We start from the raw sequence: 18,327 nt of genomic DNA, 5'->3' as shown, positions 1-18,327 counted from the left end.
ATATATTTATAAAGCAGAGTGGTATATTCTAAATTTGATACTTCATTCGCAATCTTCACACAACCCGCCAAAACCTCCTCAGCAACTCGTCGAGCTCAAACAACCCATAGGAAGTGTCTCTCTCCAGTCATTTCTATTGATAACAGCGATCTCCGACCTTAACGGAGGAAAGATACAAGAGAGATTAAAAACGTTTAAGTTTCTAATTCATAATATGAGTGATGAAGATGGAGATGTTGAGGTTGGGGATTCATCTGCATACAAGCATTGTAGATAAACAATATGAAAAACATAATGTTATCAATCATCACCGTCGTTAGTATAATTTACATACTTTGAGGTAAAGATTTCATGACAAAGATTTTACACAACATGCAGGAGACTAAAATAAATGAATATACATCGAATGTAATTACATTTATATTTGTGTTGGGGCAGCAATGGAGCTGATGAGGGTGGTCATGATGGAGATACTGGTGATGATTAAATCAAAGTAGTAATATAACAAATAGAATTATTGATATTACAATCATGATTATGATATTCAGTCACTCAAGTGTCCCAACCATCGCGATATACTGCATGTACATGTATCACAATTGATTGGAGCGGAAGGAGACAACGAACCAAAATCATCTACACGAATCCTTTTAAGAATTCTCAGTGTCTGCCCCATTAGTGTAAAGTCATGACCCCAATTATTGCATAGATCAGTATTAAATATCGCTCATTAGCTATGTCAGTGGCTGATTGTGTTACATTTTGCAAGAGTCATTGATGTAAATACAGTGAAAAATAATTGTAATCATGCGGTCATTGCGGTGGTAAATTGTTAGGTAATAACAACATTTCGGTATATAGTCGCATCAACCAAATTTAGAATCCGATGTTTTCTGTATCTGCGTATTGCGGGTTTTTAATCGAAGGGTCGTCGTTTTGCAGCATTACTCTCAGCCATTTTTTAAAGTGGATAAATTTTTATCATTAACTATACATTACCCTTTCAATCACAAACAAAAATTATTAGGCTTACTTTAAAGAGGGGGCTACGTTTGATTTGTCAATAGTGATTTTTAGTAAGAAATAAAACGGCCTAAAATGAAATTATCTAAAAAGGGAAAGGATGGGGACAAGGGGCACTTTTCTCCTCCTCAAACCTTTCACGCTCATGCAGAACCTGTTTTAAAGCACAGGACTGACCCCCTGTTTCTCCCCGTGAAAGTCGACCAAAAGAATAATTAAAAAAAAGTTTGCTGTGAAAAGGTCTGGAAACGAAAGAAAGGGTGCTGTTTTTGTTAACAAGCACCCCCGAAAAAAGTGTTCACTCCAAAATGAAGGTGACTTTGTTATAAATAGAAGTTCTTATTCTAAAATGTAGGAGATTTTGAGAAAAAAAAAACTGATGGAAAAAAAAGAAAAGAAAAAATCGCTCCCAAAGAAGGACATTCTGGTCAAATCTATACATTTTAGCATATACCAACCTAATATTTCAAGGGGTGCTGCATGTGGTGTATATAAACATATGCAGCACCCCTGCTTCCCAGGGCCATAATATGTAGCTCTGAAAAAATTAGATTACAATGTCATCGAAAAAGGATCATATTAATAATTTCAATGGTTCCAAAAGACACCCTTTCCAGCAAACGAGACAGAGAGTGGGTGATACCTTTCCCCTTGTACTCTAAAATTTATACCATTTAATATTTCGATGCCCAAATTCAAAGCAAGTCATGGGCAGCCACGTCCAAGTTTAAACACGTTGATTGCAGAGAGGTTTCTATTTCGTTTTAATGAGCAAACAAAATAACGGTCAGGTTTCTCCAACCTTCAAGAGTAATGTAGATTGTAGGTGTACTTGTGAGATGATGTCGAAGCAATACTTAGACCAAGTTTCGAGAAATCTTAACAAAGTAATGTCACAGAACTAAAACTATAGAGGAAAATGGGAATGGCATATTTACCATATTTCAGTATTATCATTAGATAATCATTTTTGTAGTTATTTTCATTATGGGATTGGTATTATCATCATTCTTACCATTGTTAAGTATTTCAATCATTATCATCATGATCCTAAGTAGTATTTGTATTAATATTAGTAGTAATTTTGACTACTAGAAGTCATGGTAGTAGTAGTAGTAGTAGTAGATGTAGTAGTAGTCGTCGTAGTTAGAAGTAATATTTGTTGTATAGTAGTAGGAGAAGGTTAGAAGTAGTAGTATATAGTAGTGGTAGTAAAAGTATATAGTAGTATGATTGTAATTATTATTATCAAAGTCATCATTATTTTCATTATTGTTGTTCTTATTATTAGCATTGTTATTATTATTATTACTATAATTATTATTATCACTATCATTATCAGCGATGAATACAAACTAAAAGTGAAGGATATTATAGGTAAGGACTATAGATTTATCTTTTACAAAACGGTAACAAAGGTGATTAAGATGACACATGGACATAATGGATGGAATTATGTTCTGAAACTTTAGCTTGAATATCATGATTAGATATCAACGCATCGATAGGCATTCATTACATTAATACGTCTGCACGTTCAATTTTTGTAATGAGCTTACATATTTTCAAAGTGAAAACGCTGACGATTTGGCGTCTGATATCATGTCGTCAGTATTATCACACGACAAGAGAAAAGAAGAGAAGAGAGAAACTAATCAAACGCGTGCAACGGTGCGATCAAGAGTGTCAAATGAAATTTTGCTATCCATCAAACTGCAATATTTTTTTTCTAATAAAGTGTTAAGTCAGCTATTTTTTTTGTAGATAGTAAGCATGGGATAGCCTACATAATATCATAGATCCTACTATTCATGCTAGTAGATCCATGAAAATATACTACAGTATCATTATAACCTAATAATGGCAATCAAATATGTTTCCAATGTAGATGTTCTGTATTAATCACGTTAAGGCTTGTACAAAATAATGTTTAAATGATGTTAACTAATAAAGCGTTGTTAACACGATGTGGCAACTGGCAACTCATTTTTAGAAAACTGATCAGTAGCGCATCGGTGGGGGGGGGGGGCAAAGGGCATGTGCCCCTAGCGATTATTTCAGGGCGGCGCTTAAAGGGGGTGGGGTTATAAAATTGACAATGAAAGGGCAAGGGGGTCGTAGGGGGGGAGTAAGGAAGTAAAACGTAATACTCTGATGAATGACCAGCAGGGAAGTATCACACATCATAAGTTGGAAGTAAGGGATGCTATTTAACACTTCCCACGCTAAGAATGTACTTAAATTGTATGATCTCAAAAGGCATACGGGCATATTCAATATCTTTATTTTAAAATCAATAAAGTTCTTGCAAGCATAAGGTGGTACATAGATCAAAGCTTGTTTACGGAATCAAATAGATTTGTTGTTTTCAAAATAGAGACAAACCAACCTAACGGATATTTCATCGATGTCGTTTACAGAATCACAAAAGAGGACACGTAAGTCAATTTCACAACGATTGTGCGATGGATATAACATAGCTATTTCATCCCGACGGCGAGGTACCTATTTATGCAAATCACCATGACAACGCGCTGGGATAGGGAGATATTATACATTCCCTGGAAATTTCAAACCATGTTTCGGGGTCTGGATTTTATAATTCGTGGTTTGGAATCTTCCAAACAGATGTCATGTATGGTTTGTGGAAATTTAATATTTAACCAAGATATTTTAGTGCTGTTGCAAAGGCATCAATAGTCTGAATGGTATGAAAAGGTAAACGGTATTACCTTTTACGTCATTGATTGTGTTATTCATAGTTGCCATTTGCCCGAACTTCCTTGAATATCTAACCGATTATTTTTTACTACTTTGGAAACTTATTAGCTTCCTTATTATTATTTTCCTGATTTGTTTTAATCATTGAATACCCAGGGACGGTATTCAAATACTTAAGCCAGAACTTTAAGTATTTCACTCAGTAAGATCCATCTTTAGTATTCAATTGTATTTTTTGGCATTTTTGCTTAAATCTAAGTCAGCTGCCTCCGACCTGCGAAATATCTTGTATCGAGTCATAAGAAAAATAATTCATATTTTAGAATAACGCAAATAGAAGTATTTTCCCTTTAAATTTATTTCAAGGGCATAATTGTTTGATGAAGATCAAAGAATGTTACATTTCACACCATTACAATGTTTGCGTTCTATAGAATTTTGCACCAGTTCGACAAAATGTGTCTTGTTGCCGTCGGCAACTCTGACTCCACCACCATCCATAATATGTACACACTTGTAAAAAAAAAAATGCTTAAGCCCGTCACTCTAACAACAAGTTGTTTAAACTCTAAAACACTTGTCTAAACTTTTTTGAAAAAAAACGTAAAAAACTCTTAACATTCTTTTAGATTGAAGCAGCGTTTTTACAATATAAATTGTCCTCAAAGGTGGCTACATGGTATTAGGCAACGTCACTACATGGTATTAGGCAACGTCAAGCCAGAACAGAGAGCAACCATCAGCGATTGTCGCTTGACCAATATTACTCTTGCATGTCCAATTGAGTAATGAACGGGTTCTGTCGTTGGAACAGACAACGTTCTGTTATAAAATCATGCCCAAGTCTGAATTGTGACGTAACGGGACCAACGGGACGTACGTTGCAATTTAAAAAGAAAATCTTGAGATCCAGCTGAACGCTAGATTTTGGGGGACTCGCTAACGGAGTGAGAGGATCTTACTCTTTTTGGAGTGAGATTTGAATCTTTTGAGATTGGATTTTACCCCCTTTAAAGTTAATGTCTAAACAGAGGCATAATTCACTCCAGAGGGAGCTATAATGAAATCTATAAGAATGCAGAGTTCACTCCAAAATGATTAGTCCCTATCACTCTGAGAGAGACGTGATTACGGACAAGATTAACTGTTTTTCATTTAGAGAGTAATGATTTCGAAATGAACGTATAAGTCTCTTACAATGCCCCAATAAATAAGGTAAATTAATTTTCATATTTCTAGTTGTACAAAATAATATACATAAGTCATTACGAAGGATTTACACATGCATATTCTTAGATATCGAGGACCACCAACCCTCAGGCACATCAATCCTTGAACCGCGCAGAATCCCTCTGTCTGAAAATGGCCCCTTTTATCATCCCACGACGTGCCTTCAGTGGTGCTTGCATGGCTTAAGTGAAACCTACCTCAGTCGATGAAAGGTATCCTGTTAAGATGCGATAGGATTAAGCTGATGTGAGGGTTCTATCTCCGAAGCATGTAGAATGATACTGGTGATAAGGCAATGCTGCAGCTTAACGTGTGGAGGGATGCATTTTTCTCAGATATCCCTTTCTCCATCTTCTCTGACATAATATACACAAGCGTGATGCTTTCTACAACACTGTAAACAAATGTTGGGTAAAATTTTATCCAGCACGTGGGTAATTAGGTGTCCAACCAATTTGGGGCAGTATTTTACACAATGCGGGAAGCATATTGCCCAGTAAGGTTAAAAAAAATAAGCAGCAATTACTTTGGAATCACACTGGATAAAATGCCCAATGTTGGTTGGACACACAATTACCCTCATGGAGCATTTTTACCCAATATTTTTCTGAGTGAAGTAAGACCTATTTACACATCCTATAGTGATCCGTTTTAATAATATATGGTGAAATTTTGAACTACTGATTTTCGGGGATTTTCTTTTCGTATGAAGAAAAAACATGTTTTTCTCATTTTGATAATATTCAAGAAAATTACGTTGTCGGTACCTAACAAGGTAATGGTTGACATTTACATCTTGGATATGGATAAAAGGGTATTTACTTTTTACTTATTCATTTGATAAAGATCTTTGATTTAAAACAAACAGAATCATCCCAAATCATATGACTCTTTTTAAATAAGCCAACAATGTGCATTGATAACAGATTGATTATATAGAATATAACTATGTTAATTAAATCATCTCAATCATAAACATTGTACTTTGTAATTTTTATTTTATTTGTTTCAATGAAATATATATAGATAAAACTAAATGAATAAAGTAATGAATAATATAAATTTGAAAAAAAAATGGAACGTAGGGCTAAGTTATAAATCGAGATACAGATTTTCAGAATTATGAGTAATGATATATCAACCTCATCATATTTTTATCACATGTTTAGAATTTTGATGAGGAAAAAATGATTAACTTCTTCATAAATTCATGTTTAGAAAAGCAGTTCTGTCATTCCACTGTCTTGTAACCATGGCAACGGATTCTTCTCCTATTTGAATGAAAGCATTAAGCTCCAGTAATATTTTCTTCCACGATCAAAGTATTTAGGGCGCGAAATTGAAGCAATGTTCGAATAAAAAAGTAATTGAAGTGGAAATGTTTAAAAAGAATTAGAATCTATAGTGCGTGCAATTCTTGGATAATGATGTTTGATTTCTTTTCTTATTTGCGACCTAAATATTGAGAAAAATCAAAATGAAGAGAGTATCAGGTTACCTACATCGCTTTAGTAAAGCAAATTAAATGATTTATTGTACAGGCCAATCGTTCTTTCTCTCTTGACCATGATGACTGTGTTGGATTATTAGATTTATCCGAATAAGTACCAAAGATAAGAAAGCATTTACTTAAATATGTTTTCACGAAGAATTAAAGATATTTCACCAAGCTTTGGCAAATACTATATATCAGCTAATCATTTTCACACTCTTAATTGTTTCTCTTTTCACCTATACACTACCTCCTGAAAATATTATTAAACAAATTTGTCGAATTTGTAAAGCATTCTCAACAAGAAACTAAAAATATTATTAAACTGAAGTTTCAATCTCTTTTAAATTCGATAAATTCATTCTATTGATAATAATAGTTGTCACGGACCCTGATGCATTTCTAGAGATTAATCTTAACTGTAATCAAAACCTATTAACCGTAGGTCTTGTGTTGCAATTAGCAATATCAAATACCTCGATGAAAAACGATTACGTAATGAAGTAAAGCATGTATTACACTGTCATCTTTCAGCTCTAGTCACATTTTTATTTTTACAGTTTATGCCTTCTCCTTCTCTCGCCCCTCAATCAACTCTTACCAATGCATATACACAGACATACACGCCTTCTCTCTCCCCTCCTCTCACGCACACACACACACACATACACCCTCTCTCTCTCACTCTCTCTACCTTTCGCTCAATTTTACTTTTCCCTTTTGAAGAAAAAATCTATGATAAGCCACAATTTTATTCATTTTAATAATGATTCTCTTCATATACTTCAAATTTTGTTTTACTAGTATTCTTTAAGCATAAATCATCGAGTGTACAACTTAATTTTCCTTCTCCTTTAAAATGGTTTATGTTTTTCCCTATTGCAATGTTTTTTGGTATTTATTCATGAACTCGTAATATTCCCCGAGACATCAGCATTACGTATCCATAACGATATGGCCATTCTGTTGATCAGCAGTGCGCACAGATCGACGGAGATATCATGACTGAAAAGCTAATAGCAAATGACAACCAAATCTCATGCGATATAATCATGATTATATAGGCATTCGGTTGATATGTTTACAATGTTACCTCTCGTTGGATCGAAGGTGCATAACAAATAGGTATGCCTTATAAAGCACATCTATGACCTTGCGCGATGAAATGTTTACTAGAAGATAGTGTAGTTTTTCCAAACATGACAGTTTAATGGATGTACAGGAATTATTAAGAATATTGAAAAGGGCAATGCATTCTAAGTAAATCTAGATAATTATATTGGGTGTTTTGTCAAATTAAAAAAATCATCTTTTTAAGATTTCAATTGCTTTATTCTTTAAGATAATATATATAGTACAAGGTGTAGATAAAAAGTATCAAGTATTATATAGAAATATGAGATATAACAACAATAGCAATCATTCTGAATTTTGATTATAAGTCAATCTCTTCTAATAAAATCTAGGAAATGTACATTCACATGCAGATAAAAGTTAAATTGTTGTGAATTGAAATCAATTCTAACGTCATATCTTTATTAGATGTGAAAACATTCTCTATTCGATGTATTTTATTTTACGATAGCTATCGGAACTTGCTGTGAATATAGGTTTTAAATTCATAAATCCCATGGTCATACGAAGAGGGGTGCAGTCCGGAAATTTTTATAATGTACATATTTTACTGAATCTTTTCACAAAATTCACCGAAAGTGTGCACGAAATCCTGCAATTTCCCTTAAGAAATGCAAAAGCGCCACATAACAAGCACGGCCTCTTCGCTCCCTCGCTTTTGAGTTTCTTTGAAATTGTTAATGCGTCTCCCCCCCCCCACACACACACATTTTCACAGTTTTCGGTTACCCTGCCACTATACAGCCAGGGACTTTATCAATAGTGTAATTCTTCTCATGCAGCGGATATTGCCTTATTTGAGAGAGGTGTATACCGCCACACTCCTCATATATAGTGCAAAGGCAAATAGCACAAAGTTACAGCTATCCTCTTTGATTGTCGTCTAAATAGGTTGATCAAACATTACTGGTGTTGATTTCAATCAATTCAGAACAAAAAACAGCTCGAAGTGCTTGATATTAACAGACAAAGAAAGAATCTTTTGACAAAGTGTATTGGGAGAACGAGTCACTTCTAGAAAACGAAGCGAAAATAAGGAAAGTCTTCTCTTTGCAATATTAGCAGCATTCTATCCATCTGTACATCGCAAGAAAAACTGATGTTTACAAACAACATTTCGAATATAATTATTGTAATTTATTCCAAATGGAGTAAAAATAAGGTTAACTGCAAAATGAATGAAGTTATATAAAATGAAAAATGATATATATGGATAGAAATGAATATGAATAATCGCCTGAATATGAATAATCGCCTGTTTTATAATGTTTTAACTTCTCATAAACAAAAATATCTATCTACCCTGTGTAAAATCATAAATAGAATTTCAAGATATCTATGACAAATTTATAACGTTACAGAACACTCAACACGCGCGCCACTGCGACTTCAAATCCACTTCATATTCGTCGGAGCTCTTGAGTGACACTTTACCATTAACCGCAGTCATTTACTCATGCTTTAATGGGTTTTCGCAAGATGTTACATGCCATGTCCCCCCTGATCGGTCAGCGCTAAGATCTTAATGTGCATCACTTCCCTCAACGCTGTAGTATGCATGCGGGAAGTGGGATGGTTGAAAAATAAAGCACGGGTATAAAGAGGAATGGAGAGGGGAGGCACAAGATTGGAAGACACGTTTAAAGAATCGAAGAGGTGAGGGACTGTTGAATGGGGTAAATTGAATAGTAGGAGGGGGACAGAGGGTAGGAAGTTGAAGCCAGAATAGATTCCATGATGAGGATTAAGATTGTACAGGTTGCGGGTCAAGTGTGAACGGTTAGTTTGATCGAAAACATGAGATTGATGATGGTGGTGGTGATGACGATAATGATGATGGTGATGATGATAAGGATGGTATTGGTGGTGATGATGATGATGATGATGATGGGTGGTGGTGGTGGTGATGATGATGATGGTGGTGGCCGGGGTGGTGGTGGTGATGATGATGATGGTGGGGGTGGTGGTTATGATGATGGTGGTGGTAATGGTGTTAATGATGATGGTGATGATGATGATGGGGATGGTGGTGATGATGATGGTGTTGATGATGATGGTGATGATGATGGTGTTGATGATGATGGTGATGATGGTGGTGGTAATGGTGTTGATGATGATGGTGATGATGATGATGGGGATGGTGGTGATGATGATGGTGTTGATGATGATGGTGATGATGATGGTGTTGATGATGATGGTGATGATGGTGGTGGTAATGGTGTTGATGATGGTGGGGATGGTGGCGGTGGTGTTGGTGATGATGATTATGGTGGTTGTGGTGATGATGACGGTGGTGGTAATGGTGTTGATGATGATGATGATGGGTGGTGGTGGTGATGATGATGGTGGTGGTAATGGTATTGATGATGATGGTGGGGGTGGGGGTGGTGGTGGTGGTGATGATGATAAGGATGGTATTGGTGATGGTGATGATGATGATAGGTGGTGGTGGTGGTGATGATGGTGGTGGTGGTGGTGGCCGGGGTGGTGGTGATGATGATGATGATGAGGGAGGGATATTAAGTTTAGGGACAAGGGATATGGCGGGAGGGGAAACGAACATGTCCGAGAGAGTAGGAGGGGTGGACGGAGTAGTCACTTAAAGGGACAATCTGTAACTAAATTTAATTCTAAATAAAAACTACAATTACAAAGATGATAGCATGGATATACAATAACCAAAGATAGAAAGCAATCTGTTACTTAAAGAAATAAAAAATCACTGTAGTGACTTTCTATCTTGCCCTTGAAGAAGAGGCGTTGCGTATAGGCCAACTCATAAAGACTATAATCTTGTCTGATGTGCATATTATCGTTGTGTACCCTCTACCTCAAAAAAGGCAGTGTGTCAAATGCATGTACGGTAATTTAAAAGCAGCATGATTTCATGAATGATAGTATGTTTACCGTTATTACAGTCGGTAAGAAAAGTCATTTAAATGCTATAAGGATCGCCCGGCTCAAGCCATTTTGCTTCAGTTTCTGCGTTGCATGCATGAAAATGCTCAACCCTCGCAGAATAACTACAAATTCAAAGTCATAGGCTACCGAAATACATTCCAATATTCCTGATTGCTTTTTAATTATGAATTATAATCATGATAATACGTCACAAGAGCTGAAACTAGCCCCTCTTTTTTCTAAACAATAATTATTCCTTTATAACATGTATAACTGTAAAACACTGGCCATGGGAATTGCTCCGTGCTACGAATGCCGATATCATTAATATTTGATTGGATCTAATCAACACAGAATAACCATCGGCCCCCTCGCCGCGGGGTAGAGGCGAGAAGGGGTATATGACAGACGAGTTTCATTACATGCGTCCTGATACAACTTTATTTATTCATGCATGGTATACAAGATGGAGACAGGGAGGGGATATCATTTTATCCGGGAAAATAATAAGGAGGAAATATTATTGTATCCGGGAATATATAATAAGCGCAACGAAACTGAATGAGATGTTGTTGTTTTGAAGAAATAATCAGGCAATTGTTTCAGTATTAAATTTCCAGTTTTCCTTTTTCAGATGAGTGGGAATAAAAAAATATCATTATAGCTGAATTATTTTGAGCTTTAACGAAGTTTTGATAATATTCATAATCATAATAATACAAATAATGATAATAATAATAATAATGATGATGATAATATATGATAAATGATGATGATAGTAATGATAATAATAGCAACAATAATAATAATGCTAATTATATTAATACTAAATGATGATAGTAACGATAATAATAACAACAACATCAATAATGATAATGATGATAATAATGATAATAGTGATTTTAATAATGACAATATGATAATGGTCATAATAAAGGAAATTGTCCGGACGGTGTACATAATTAAAATCTACTTCAATAGAGCACTTCATAGCACGCATGTACCATGGATACCTTGTTGGCTCGTTGGATCAATAAACATATTTTTTTCTTACCATTCTCTGATCAAATATCACTTTTAGTATTACCGCACATGGCATATTGACTGCTCGTTCAATTACACAAGTGTTATAATTTCATTCCACGCAATACTGAATTCGACCTTCTATTAATGAATACCTACAGTGGCGTTCCATAGTCATTTTCAAATATTACGACCCAGTCACATCTCCGCACCAGACTCCAAACCGACCGATGGTATGTCATTGGAAATTACGTAATAGAATTGATCGGGCTGTATCCGTTTACTTGGTGCGACTGCAGCAACAGAACACGCGATGGATCGATAAACATATTTTTTTCTTACCATTCTCTGATCAAATATCACTTTTAGTATTACCGCAAAGGGCATATTGACTGCTCGTTCAATTACACGAGTGTATAATTTCATTTCAAGCAATACTGAATTCGACCTTCTATTAATGAATACCTACAGTGGCATTCCATAGTCATTTTCAAATATTACGACCCAGTCACACATCCACACCAGACACTAAACCGACCGATGGTATATCATTGGAAATTACGTAATAGATTTGATCAGACTGTAGTCCGTTTACTTGGTGCGACTGCAGCAACAGAACACGTCACTTTCATTGCAAACCTACTCGCGGTGTATACAGATGAGGTTTTAATTGGATGAAAATTTTAACGTTAACATTTTTCCTTTGTCAACATGGTCAATACATAGCCCATGATAGTCGGGATTGATCAATAATAGTCTTTGTGCAGCTGTGGAATTAAATATGCTGTAATAAAATCGATCACCGGTCGAATGGAAGGTTATTATCAAATAGCAGACTTTATGCCCTTATGGCGGCATTAAACCTATTCGGAACTTATCCATCCCGTGAATATGCCGAATTTACTAATGTGATAATAAGTCAACTGCAAAGCGATACTCTGATAGAAAATAGAAATCGTCATACTTCGTTTACCATCTTTATCAATTGCATTTTTATTATAAGAACATATATATGGCATATTCTCTACACAGAAATCAAAATAAATAATATATCATGATAAAGCGTAAACCCTTATCAGGTTTTTAGAAAAGAAAGAGAATACTGCAAGATATTAGGATATTCTATTCCTCATGACGGAATCCTCTCGACTTTTTTTATCCCGATATCCTTTATACTCTACTCTTGTATTGCTAGGTTTTTCATTTCGTCTATGACCTTTGTATTGTATGACGATGCGACGTCAATACCATTATTGATATCATTGATGTTTTATGTATTCGTAATCATAGCGCAATCTGTGTATCTTAATGTGTAACTTTCGTAAAAAGGAATATAATAAAATAATGAGTGATGCATTTATCATCAGTTATTCAATGAGCGAAAAATATTTAGGAAATGCATGCTGGACACATGTATAATTTGTGTAAAGTACACTAAAACAAAGCAAACAAAGCGAGCGAGGAAAAACTTCACGTATTCAAATAAATTACAGATGTTCTAGATTTGGCGATGATTTATTTGAAAATATCCTCTCCATTATGATAGATTATTGGATTAAAACTCCAATTACCCTAAATAGAATGAAAATTATAGAATTTTGAAGTTTGGCATTATTTTCAGAATTTATTTTGCGTTGTTGAGCTGATGATGTCATAATTAGTAGGCCTATACCATTTTTTTTTCTTGTGGATTTTGGAGGAAACTAAACAGGATAGATTCTGTACTTTTGAAAGAAACAAAAACACATTCATTACTTTTGTAAAAAAAAAAGTTCTTGCAAGTGCAAATTCACTGTAACGAACTTCCTTTATCTTGATCATCATGGTAAAAAAATACAGACAAGGCTACTGAAAGGACTCTTGAAAATACAGGTGAAATTGTATTTTTCGGTGTCTTGCTTCTGTCGCTCCAATCAAGTGTGTGTTGTCGGGAATGTAGAAGGAAATGCCATCGATTTCGATCTCTCGATTCGATGAGATGAACTTCCTCAATTTATTATGATTTCTTTTTCTCCAATGTAAGCATGTATTGATCTGTTTGTTCCTGTGTATCTTGTTATTATAATATCTTCTCTCTCTATCTCTCTCCTCTCTTTCTCCCTCTCCGTCTCGCTATCTGTACTGTATTTTTGCCCATCTTTCTTTCTCCATATCTTCATATCCCCACTCTCCTACTCTCTCTCTCCCACTATCTCATCCTATCTCTTAGACTCTTTCTATATAACAATGATTCTCATCCTTGTTATAATTTACTGGAGTCTGTGTACACGCCTTTCTACTTTGTCCGAATCACAAAAACAATATGGATAATCGTAACATTTTAACGGAAAAAGTTTTGAGTAAAGTAACTTTGCAAAAGTTGATTTCGTTTACATAATGCCAAAAATATGTGTAAAAAGTGCAATAAATTTCCTCAACTCATGTTATATAATGCAAAACTGTTTTTAAAAGTTAACAGGCGACACTCTTTTTTTTTGCAGGATAAACTTTTTCCATTCCGAATTAAACCATTTAAAAAAATAACTCACACTTTCAGAAGATGTTTAAACAACCTATAAATTGTTTCAAATATGAACCTACTATAGGTGTTGGTTAAAACAAAATTGCTTGTAAAGTGAATTAGGATTTTTAACCAACATTAGCTCGATTTACATTTGGTTAGTTTTTTTTACAAACTTTTAAGTTGGCTAAAAATAAATTATGGGAGTGTATGTCTTGGATAATTGATGATATTGCATAAAATGTGTATAAACTAAGTCACGCATGAATTAGACAGATTTCACTCTTACAGTAAGTCAATAAGTATAATGCTTCTACCAAATCATAAAACATTTTCGTTTAAAAGTTATGCCATCTTTTGATTTAGAGGGAACTTAAATACATTTTATGTTCTGTTTATTTTCCATTGCTCGTCAGAATGGCAAATCCATTCCTTAGATTGCGTGACACATAAATTACAATGACTGAAATTTAACCGAGGATTAATTAGTGTCCAGACGAATTAGGGCCCGTGTATATAAACATCAGCATTAACCATCGGCTATTAAGCTCAGTCCCGGTGTATAGTCAAATTCAATTAATTGTACGACCAAAATGTATTCTCGTGGAGGCACTAACAGCTGTACGTTTTAATCGAGTCACTTTCATTTAGTCTTATACGCAGTAAAAACGCTGTTTTTTTTATACAACATCAAAATGATGTTGATTGGAATTAAGTTTATGCAGTATGCAAATGAATATCATTCATGAAATTGCAATCAAGAATTACTGAGAAATCTATTTGTCTTACTATAGTTAATACATTTGTAAAATCGCAAATTTTAGGATCAGAACATTAGTAAGAGAGATAGAGTGAATTTAAATTTGACATTGATTTGATCTGAAAGGATAAAGGAACTAGCGAAACAACAAAGATAAATAAGAAAATAATGCTCCATTCGTGGAGTGGTATGGTATACAAAGTGTATACTTATACGATTTCAAAATATTCATACGTATGGGTTGAGCCTGCAGTGCCACCACATCTCTGTCTCTTTTGATTAAAAAATGCTATGGATATAAATATCATAATGTTTGTGCCTTTAATCGAAATCGAAAGCCCGGTTGCCTTATAATTCAACCCTGCATGAATTTAAGCAGTGGGATGAATCAAGAGTGACAAGTTCTTATAAACACTTGGCCACATTGATCACGTTGATTTAATGGCGCTTATATCCCGAAACATATACATGTAATCGCTCTATGTTCCTTTCTGATAAATCAAATTTATTAGAAAGATAGTGTTTTGTGTGTATTGTGGCAGCGAGGATGGGGCCTGGGCTGGGATGGAGAAGGTTGAACATTTTAATTTCAATTAAAATTCATACTTAAAAGAAATACAAATAAAAAAAAATGGTGTCTCTAGCGAAAAAATACACTCGTATGTGATAATACACTTTCTTTAGTCATGTTAGTTAAGGCAAATGACTAGTTATCTATTTTCATTGAAAAGATATTTTTTTGGTGTTCTCCTAAGTTACACACACAACGCACACGCGAATTACGCACACGAACACCCACCCACATACACCCCGCTCACATCGAAACACATTACTCTCTCTCTCTCTCTGTCTCTTCTCTTATACAAATTTCTCTCTTTGCTTACTTACCATGCTTACTCCTTCCATTCTTCCCCATTTCCTTCTGTTTTTTCCATCGCATAATTGTTCTCATACTCTCTTCTCTATCACATATTCTCTCTCTCTCTCTCTTCTCATTCTACCTACACATCCTCTTCTTGGGCCGCGGAACGGTTTTGAAAGTGGGGGCTGAGCCAAGGGGGGCAAGCCAGAAATGGGGGAGGGGACGAGCCAAAAGTGTTGGGGCTGGTCATGTACAACATCACAGGTGGTCATTTTTTTTTACATTTGTGTTCACGTTCATTGAAAGAAGTGGGGGCTGACCCCATTCCCTCTAGTTCCGCCGGCCCTCAAACATAGACATTTCTATATCAGTCTTACTGGTTCTTTCCTCTTCCTTTTTGGTAACATAATCGTTGGTTTTGAACAACGTACCAATCTTAAGAATCAAGCATATTGTATTTTGTAACAAATTGGTATTTGATGAAATATAGACGAACACAAACCATTTCTATAAATACAAATTCTTCCATAGGGGAAAAAAGAGACGAAAATCTTAAAAGGAATCCACCATTTCCTTCATCAAAATGGTTTTCACAAACACTTGACAGATTACAATCGCTTTCTAGTTCCAATAAATTTGGGTAGCACGATTGGGGATGCATATATCCTGAGTAATTTATCCCCACGAGCCCGACGAGCTTTCGAAATCCATTGCCCTTCTCAGAAATCTAACGCAAAAAACATATCTTATTGCATTTTGACCACGATATTTGCTCGAAGATATTGAATGTTTTCCAGAAATAAACATAGAATACGTCACGCCAATATGAAAAATATATAAGATGCATTTTTCTTGATAAAACTTTAATGTGAACAATGCGGAGACGATATGGAATCAGAAAAGGAGAAGAAAGATATGAATTTTTATTTTTCAAGTGTTATTGTTATTGAATTGAAGTTGTTATACCGTTTTGTAACTTATTGGCGTACAGATGGGGGACTGCCCCCCCCCCCAAAAAAAAAAAATCACGGCCAATAAAAAGGCGAAAAGGGAAAGAAAGAGAAAGGAAAAGGGGTTAAATTTATCAATATTATGTCAAAATCTATCATTAGATATTGCATTGAAAGGGTACAAATTTTGGCTCGCTTGCTCTCAGCTTCTTAGAAATATTGCCCAATTTGCCACTTCTGACCCCCTCAAATTTTCTGGCTCAATACTCTACTGTTGTAACTGTGTAAGGAAAGGAATAAAGATAATATTTTCTCTTTTTTTAATCATGGTATTTCTACGTTTCCATGTATCTAGATCTTTTAGTCATTTTACTCATCTACCATCATTCTTTCTCCCATGCTTCTTGTTTTGGTGTGCATTTTTAAAGATATTTTTCTGACTGACAGACTTTTTTTTCTTCATATCCTTAATACGCCCTGGTAGTCAGCTATCATCATCGAAATGAATTCATAGACATAGACGGGTGTTGATTAAAACTATATCATCTGTTCATATTTCGGGTAATTATCTTCTTCTTAAGAATAGCTTGGTTTGAATACCCATAGTTATATATTTATGATTATGTAATAAAGACATTCAAATAAACAATAGATTTTTATGAAGGTCGATAATGATCTTAAATTGTATATATATATATATATATATATATATATATATATATATTATAAAGATTTCTACAAATTTCAATATGAGCAGACACTTAAATTACCAAAAAAAATTCCAACAGTTTCAGATCTACTTTGGATATCGATGGCAAATCCATTGCCCGATTTATCATCAGATCTGATGATACTACCTCAGGTTCTGGGACTCGATGTTAAGATCTATAATATAGATCTTCTACATAGAACAAAGAACTAATTCTCCCAACGTGACATGTGATCGGACGAAAGTTGCTCGTTCGACCTTTAATCGGTAGACACTTGCTACCTGAATCTGCCCCAACAAGACGTAAATTAACATTATTTTCTTCACATAATCATTATCGTTTGCACAGCAATGTCTTTCTCACAATTTGGTTATTGCAAATTCTGTCGTCCGAGCAAATTGAATACAATTCGCGACTTTATGATTAACAGTGGGAGTAATCGATGGGAGTAAATTTTCAGTACGGAATTATGTTGAGGTTCGAGAACACATGAGACAAGGAGACAACCAAACTTAAATAGAACCCCAAGGCGGGGGGAATTGTCAAAATCTTAGTTATTGTTTTGGCATTTAATATCATAAGCCTATACAGTTAGGGACGCACCATTAGCACCATTAGATTCCGGGAGGGGGGGGGGCTGGAAGTTTGGGTCGATGCAAATTTTGTTTTCCATTCTTCTTTGAGCAATTTTTTTCCTTACTCCATTGAGACAAGTTTTGTTTTCGTTTTTCAGATGATTTCTCAGTGGACAAAGTGTTTTTTTACTCTGATGGTGAGTCTTTTTTTTTTTTGCTCATACAGCAAGTCAAGTCTTTTTTTTTTTTTTTTTGGGTGGGGACTTCCAGCCCCCCCCCCCCCTGGATATCTAATGGAGCGTCCATTACTGTACTTTGTTGGTTATGTGTTTATGTGTGTGTGTATGTGCGGGTGTGTGAGGGCTGTAGATTGGGGTGTGTGAGGGTGCAGATTAGAGTGTGTGTATGCTGTAGAGAATAAAAGCAATCCCGGTTAAGGGCGTGTA

Source organism: Lytechinus pictus, chromosome 11 (genome assembly GCF_037042905.1).
Source record: "Lytechinus pictus isolate F3 Inbred chromosome 11, Lp3.0, whole genome shotgun sequence".
Taxonomy (NCBI): Eukaryota; Metazoa; Echinodermata; class Echinoidea; order Temnopleuroida; family Toxopneustidae; genus Lytechinus; species Lytechinus pictus.
Note: the sequence above shows the minus strand (reverse complement) of the source record.